At 39.7% G+C, this 7,313-nt stretch overlaps 1 protein-coding gene across 1 annotated transcript in view; it reads left to right on the top strand.

The window, feature by feature from the left end:
* The window catches only part of LOC103207321 (serine/threonine-protein kinase Nek1-like), a 278,788-nt gene that overhangs the window by 145,480 nt on the left and 125,995 nt on the right, over window positions 1–7,313 (top strand). The window lies entirely within an intron of this gene.

The following is a 7,313-nucleotide window of genomic DNA, read 5'->3' as shown; positions in this document are numbered from 1 at the left end:
AGGAAAGTATTCTTGAATTATGGCTTTTATAAGTGTTCTGTTGCTTTATCTTCTGGGACTTCTACTGTTTTGTAGGTTTTCATTGTGTATGACAGTGGTTTCCAGAATCAAGGGTGATTCTGCCCCCAGGGGACATTTGGCCATGTCTGAAGACATTGTTGGCTGTCACCACTGGGGAGATTGCTATTGGTGTCTAGTAGATAGAGGCCATAATTGATGCTAACCATTCTGCAATGCATAGCACAGCTCCTCAAAATAAGAATTGTCTGGCCCCATCGTGTCAAGGTTCAGAAACCCTGATTTTTGAGGACATTCTACTTAGTTTCTTTTTTCTTATAATTACTTTGTATATTGTACCATGATTCAACCATGGTCCTATTCTGTTACTTATTTTTGTGTGAAATTAGATTCATTTAACTTTTTGGAGGAAGATATGTGTAGAGAGCGTTTCTAGTTTCAAAGCTTAGCGTTCATCTTTTGTCATTTTCATGAAGCATTGAATACATTATGGCCTTGTCACCATCAGTCAGAAGCAACTCATTGGCAACTAACAACAGTAGCACCTTCTGAGATCTTCTGGATCTCCTCCTTTTCCCAACTTTTTCCTTTGCCCCTATTATCCCTACACAGATCAATTTGAATTCTCCCAGCAATTTCTACTCCATGTGGGGTGTTGTTTTGGAAGAGAACTTCCACTGCTTTGTTTAAACAATTCTTAGGGCTGAGGTTGTCCCAGTCCTTTCCAGCTTTTGCTTTGACGCTTCCCATTAAGCTACAAATTGGAATGTGGAAAACTCCCATTTCAGCTGCTTAAATTGACCCATTGTGCTATCTTGTGAGTACTGGCTGGTTATTTTGGAGTTTTACTGATATGATGTCTGTCAAATACCCTCTTATTTACCTCTGCTTTCTTTTGCACAGATGCTGATACTGCATGGGTTTAGATGATGTCAGTGATTTGTCCTCACCTACTTTTAGATTCATGTACTTTTAGATTCATGAAACTATCTTGTCATACCATTTCATACCAGATTTGGTTTTGATATTATTCATGGATATTTGGTTTTGCCACCCCTCATCTGTCAGTTTGATGTACTGTGGAGGCTTGTGTGTTGCTGTGAGGCTGGAGGCTATGCCACCAGTATTTCGAATACCAGCAGGGTCACCATTAGTAGACAGGTTTCGGCGGAGCTTCCAGACTAAGACAGACTTGGAGGAAGGGAGGGGCCGTTCACTCCTCTAAGAATTGGCCAGTGAAAACCTTATAAATACCAGTGAAACACTATCTGGTATATTACTGGCAAACTTTATGAATAGCCCTGAAACATTGTCTGATATAGTGCCAGAAGATGAGCCCCGCAGATTTGAAGGCACTCAAAACAGGACTGGGGAAGAGCTGCCTCCTCAGAGTAGAGATGACCTTAATGATGTGGATGGAATAAAGCTTTCAGGGCCTCCATTTGATGATGTGGCTCAAATGGGAGGAAACAGCTGCAAGCATCCGTTAATAATTAGAACACAAAATGTATGAAATATGAATCTAGGAAAATTGGAAGTTGTTGAAAATGAAATGGAATGCATAAAGATGGATATGCTAATTATTAGTGAGCTGAAACTGACTGGGTTTGGCCATTTTGAATCAAACAACCATATGATCTACTGTTCTGGAAAGGAGAAATTGAAGAGAAATGGCCTGGCACTCATCATCACAAAGAATGGCTCAAGATCTGTCCTGAACTACAGTGCTGTCAGTGATAGGATAATATCTGTATACCTACCAGGAAGACTAGTTAGTGCGACTATTACTCAAATTTATGCACCAACCACCAAAGCAAAAGATGAGAAAACTGAAGATTTTTACCAGTTTCTGCAGTCTGAAATTGACCATACATGCAATCAAGATGTGTTCATTATCACTGGTGATTGGAAAAGAAAAGTTGGAAACAAAGAAGAATCACCAGTACTTGGAAAATATGCCTTGGTGATAGAAATAGCTCTGGAGATCGCATAATACAATTTTGCAAGACTAACTACTTACTCATTGCAAATATATTTTTTCAGTAACACGAATGGTAGCTATACACATGGACTTCGCCAGATGGAGTACACAGGAATCAGACTGACTACATCTGTGGCAAGAGACGATGGAAAAGCTTAATATCTTCAGCCAAAACAAGGCCAGGAGCTGGCTATGGAACAGACCGCCAACTGCTCATATGCAAGTTGAAGTTGAATACAATGAAAACAAGTCCATGAGAGCCAAAATATGACCTTGATAATAACCCTCCTGAATTTAGAGACCATCTAAAGAATAGATTTGATGCATTGAACACCAATGATTGAAAACCAGAGGAATTGTGGGATGAAATCAAGAACATCATTCATGAAGAAACCAAAAGGTCATTAAAAAGACAGGGAAGGAAGAAAAGATCAAAATGGTTATCAGAAGAGGCTCTGAAACTTGCCCTTGAATGTTAGCTAAAGCAAATGGAAGAAATGACAAGATAAAAGAGCTGAACAAAAGATTTCAGAGTAGCTCAAACAGACAAAAACAATTATTATAATGAAATGTGCAAAGACCTGGAGTTAGAAAACCAAAAGGGAGGAACACACTCAGCATTTCTCAGCCTGGAAGAACTGAAGAAAAAATTCAAGCCTCAAGTTGCAATATTGAAAGATTCTGTGGGCAAAATATTGAATAATGCAGGAAACATCAAAAGAAGGTGGAAGAAATATACAGAGTCACTGTACCTAAAATAATCAGTCGATGTTCGTCCATTTCAGTAGGTGGCATATGATCAAGAACCAATGGTATTGAAGGAAGAAGTCAAGGCTGCACTGAAAGAAGTGGCGTAGAACTAGGCTTCAGGAATTGACAGAATACCCAGTTGAGATGTTTCAACAATCAAATGCCATGTTGGAAGCACTCACTCAGTTATGCCAAGAGATTGGGAAGACAGCTACCTAGCCAACTGACTGGAAGAGATCCATATTTGTACCCATTCCAAAGAAAGGTGATCCCACAGAATGTGGAAATTATTGAACAGTATCATTAATATCACATGCAAATAAAATTTTGGTAAAGATAATTCAAAAACGGTTGCAGCAGTATATTGACAGAGAACTTCCAGAAATGCAAGCTGGATTCCAAAGAGGATGTGGAATGAGGGATATCATTACTGATGTCAGATGGATCTTGGCTGAAAACAAAAATACCAGAAAGATGTTTGCTTGTGTTTACTGACTATGGAAAAGCCTTCGATTTTGTCAATCATAACAAATTATGGATAACATTGAGAAGAATGGGAGTTCTAGAACAGTTAGTTGTGCTCATCAGGAACCTGTACATAGACCAGGAGGCTGTCTTTAGAATAGAACAAGGGGATAATGCATGGTTTAAAATCAGAAAGGGAATGCATCAGGGCTGTATCCTTTCACCATACTTATTCAATCTGTATGCTGAGCAAATAATCTGGGAAGCTAGGCTATATGAAGAACACTGTGGCGTCAGGATTGGAGGAAGACTCATTAACAACAGACAACACAACTTTACTTGCTGAAAGTGAGGATGACTTGAAGCATTTACTGAAGATTAAAGACTACAATCTGCAATATGGATTACATCTCAACATAAAGAAAATGAAAATCCTCACAAGTGGACCAATAAGCAGCATCACAATAAATGAGAGAAGATTGAAGTTGTCAAAGATTTCATATTACTGGTTCTACAATCAACATCAATGGAAGCAACAGTCAAGACATCAGGTGATATATTGTGCTGGGCAAATCTGATGCAAAAGAACTCTTTAAAGTACTGAAGAGGAAAGATATTTCCTTGAAGACTAAGGTACTCCTAACCCAAGCCATGGTATTTTCAGTTGCTTCATATGCATATGAGAGCTGGGCAATGAACAAGGAAGACAGAAGAAAAGTTGATGATTTTGAGTTGTGATGTTGCCGAAGAATACGGAAAATACTGTGGACTGCCAAAAGAATGAACAAATCTGTCCTGAAGAAAATGCAGCAAGAATGTTGCTTGGAATCGAGAATGGATAGACTTTGTTAGACCTATTTTGGTCATACTGTCAAAAAGGACCATTCCTTGGAGAAGGATATCATGCTTGGTAAATTGAAGGGTCAATGAAAAAAGGGGAAGGTCCTCAATGAGATGGATTGACACAGTGGCTGCAATGATGGCCTCAGGTGTGGCTATGATTGTGAGGCTGGCACAGGATTGGCAGTGTTTTGTTCTGTTGTACATAGGCACGCTATGAGTCAGAGCTGACTGGACAGCACCTAACAACAACATTTAGTTTTGCTATCCTCATTTTGTCCATGTTATTAAGAGATACAAAGAAATTAAAACCTATGTTCTTTGCCATCTTCTCAGAATTCCTGTATTTATCTTTAAATATTGTATTCAAAGATGACGTTGCTGTAAAAATTTCTCTCCCGTTTGAAGAGGAAGACATACAGAGGTACACGGGAGATATAGACAACAAAGGTGAACCCTTTTGCACATTTAGTACTGCATTGCCAGTCATGGCAACCATTGATATACGTACAGGTGGATAGATGGGTAGACAGGCTGAACGATCAGGTATGTTTAGGAAGGGGGAAGTGTGCTCATGCCCATGACCATGTATAGGGTTGGCAGATGATGTTTCTATAAGTGTATTTGTATGTTCTGTAAGAATGTCCAGGTATATGGTAGAGGTGACAAGGGACAAGGTTGTGATGACTTCTTGGCCACAGCCAGCTACGCTGAGGGAGCGAGTAGTTGGACCTGTGGGCTCAGGACCATGGTCCTGTGGGACATCAGGCTCAATTGGCATAACGTACTACACAAATAATTTATTCCACATACTACTTAGTGAGTGGCGACTAGGATCTTAAAAGTTTGCAAGCGGGCCATCTAGATGCAATAAGAATAAAGAAAACCAAAGACTCATGGAAACAAATATTCCATGGGAGTGGTAGACCATGCAATCCTCAGCCTAAAAAAATGTGAGACCAGAAGAACTAGATGGTGCCTGGCTACCACTGTGAACTAATTGGAGGGGGATCTATGTAGGAGATCCTGGATAGAGTGGGAGAACATTATGGAACAAAACTCAATATTGTAAAAAAAAAAAAAAAAAAGACAAGCCTTCTTGGTCTGATAGAACCTGGGGAAACCACTGAGACTATGCCCCTAGCTGCCCTTCAAGTCTGTAGTTTAACTCATTCCTGTGGCTTCCAGCCAAATAAAAGACCAGCATATTTGCTGAGCATTTACATCAGGTAGATACACTTCTTGGAGAGATCAGTCATGGAAGAAAAGAAGCACAGTGTATGCACAGGGAGACTATTAGGGGCGGTGGGCAGGAGTGCATGGGAGGGAAGGATGAAGGGAAGAGTTAACTATGGGAAGTGGGAAGAGAGTTGTTACGCTGTGGGAAATTGGAGTCAATGTAATGAGACAGAATGTGTATGAACTGCTGTATAGAAAATGAAATTGCTCTGTAAACTTCGACCCGAATCACAATAAATAATTCTCTACACACACACACACACACACACAGTGCCAGGAAGATAATTCATGAGAAGTATTTGCCTAAAATATATGACCACCATGATAACATTGGGAAATGAGAGGACACCGAACCGTGCACATAAGAGATACATGACAGATACTAAAACCAACCTATGTGTCCACAATACCACATTACCATTAACACCAAACACTAGGCTATACAGATAAACACATAAACACCTGAGATGATCAGACAGGGGTCAGTGAATAGAGGTATACACTAGAATAAGGATAGATGCAGCTGAGGCTAATCTTATACAGACACCAGTGATACAAAAAAAATATCTGCAGTCCTTACAGAAACAATAGAAGACCGACACAGAGTAATCCCTCACATACATCCTGACACTATGGGAGAGAGATCCAATAGATCTACTATCTCAGGACCATAGTATTGGGGTATACCAGACTCATTTGGCATGACAAAATACATAAAAGCATTGCTCCACATACTACGTTGGTAAGTAGCGACTGGGGTCTTAAAAGCTTTCAAGCAGCCATCTAAGATGCAGCTAATGGTCTCCTAGTGTCGGAAAAGAACGAAAAAAAGGGGGGGGGGCATTTAGAAGCAATCAGCCCTAGGACATGGTGGCCCTTGAGACCAGAAGAACTGGATGGTGCCCAGCTACTAATGTCAACCAATCAGGAAAGGATCAAATCTGGAGATCCTGGAGAGTGGGAGGGAAAACGTGGAACAAAATCCAAAAACCCAATAATGACCAGAATTACTGGTCAGATGAAATCTGGTGAGACTCGCAATACTATGGCCTTGAAATACTTTCGGCACCTGGAATGAAACTCACCCCCAGGGATGGGCTCTCAGCCCAATAGTTAACAAGATGTACATGCAGACCACTTTACCCAGGATGCCGCACCCACACACTCAATGGTAATACATCCCTTAGAGCAATAGACCATGGGACACCAGAGGATCAACCTTCAAACTGGGGAAATTCAGGACAAACAGGAGTGCATAATTATGAGGGGCACGGGGAGGGTTGCAGGGTAGGGAGGAGAGGAGACTAGGTTAGGGTTAGGATGGTGGATGGGGAATGAAACTAAATGTACGTGTGACGTTGAATGTAAAACAAGCTCTTAAAATAAAAATAATAATTAAAAAAATAAAATATTCCTTTCATAGAAGATGCTTTAGACCTTTTGTTACTAAGATTTTGCTGGCTTTGTGAAACAAGTTGGGGAGTATTTTCTCTTTTTCTATGTTCTGGAAGACTTTGTAAAGGATTAGTATTATTTTTTTCCTTACATATTTGAAAGAATTCACCTGTGAATCCTGTGAGGTCATCTGGACTTGGAGTTTTTTTCTGTGGAAGACTGATTCTATGGGTTCAATTTATGTTCCAATTTGTTTTGGACCTTTGGATTATTTGCAGGTATTTTGCATAATTTCCAACCATTTTAGGGTTTTTCTAGTTACTTTTCTGTTACTGCTTTCTAGCTTAATTCTGTTGTCATCAGAAAATATACTGTGTTTTCACAATTTGGAATTTTAGAGACTTTTTTAGGGCTCAGTGCATGGTCTATTTTGATAAATATTCCACATGCATTTGCAAAGGATGTATATTTTGCAGTTTTGGATGTATTTGTACATATGATGTATGAATATTTATTGTCACGTTGTTTAATCTTGATGTCTACTGATTGTCTGGTTGTTCAATCAGACCCTTGGAGAAGAATGTTAAAATCTCCGGATATATTTGTGGATTTGTCTTTTTTTTTT

The sequence above is a fragment of the Orycteropus afer genome, unplaced genomic scaffold (assembly GCF_000298275.1).
Source record: "Orycteropus afer afer isolate SDZICR_OR568_19922 unplaced genomic scaffold, OryAfe1.0 scaffold00364, whole genome shotgun sequence".
NCBI lineage: Eukaryota > Metazoa > Chordata > Mammalia > Tubulidentata > Orycteropodidae > Orycteropus > Orycteropus afer.
The sequence above is the reverse complement of the archived record's forward strand: the minus strand, read 5'-3'. Positions and strand labels throughout refer to the sequence as shown.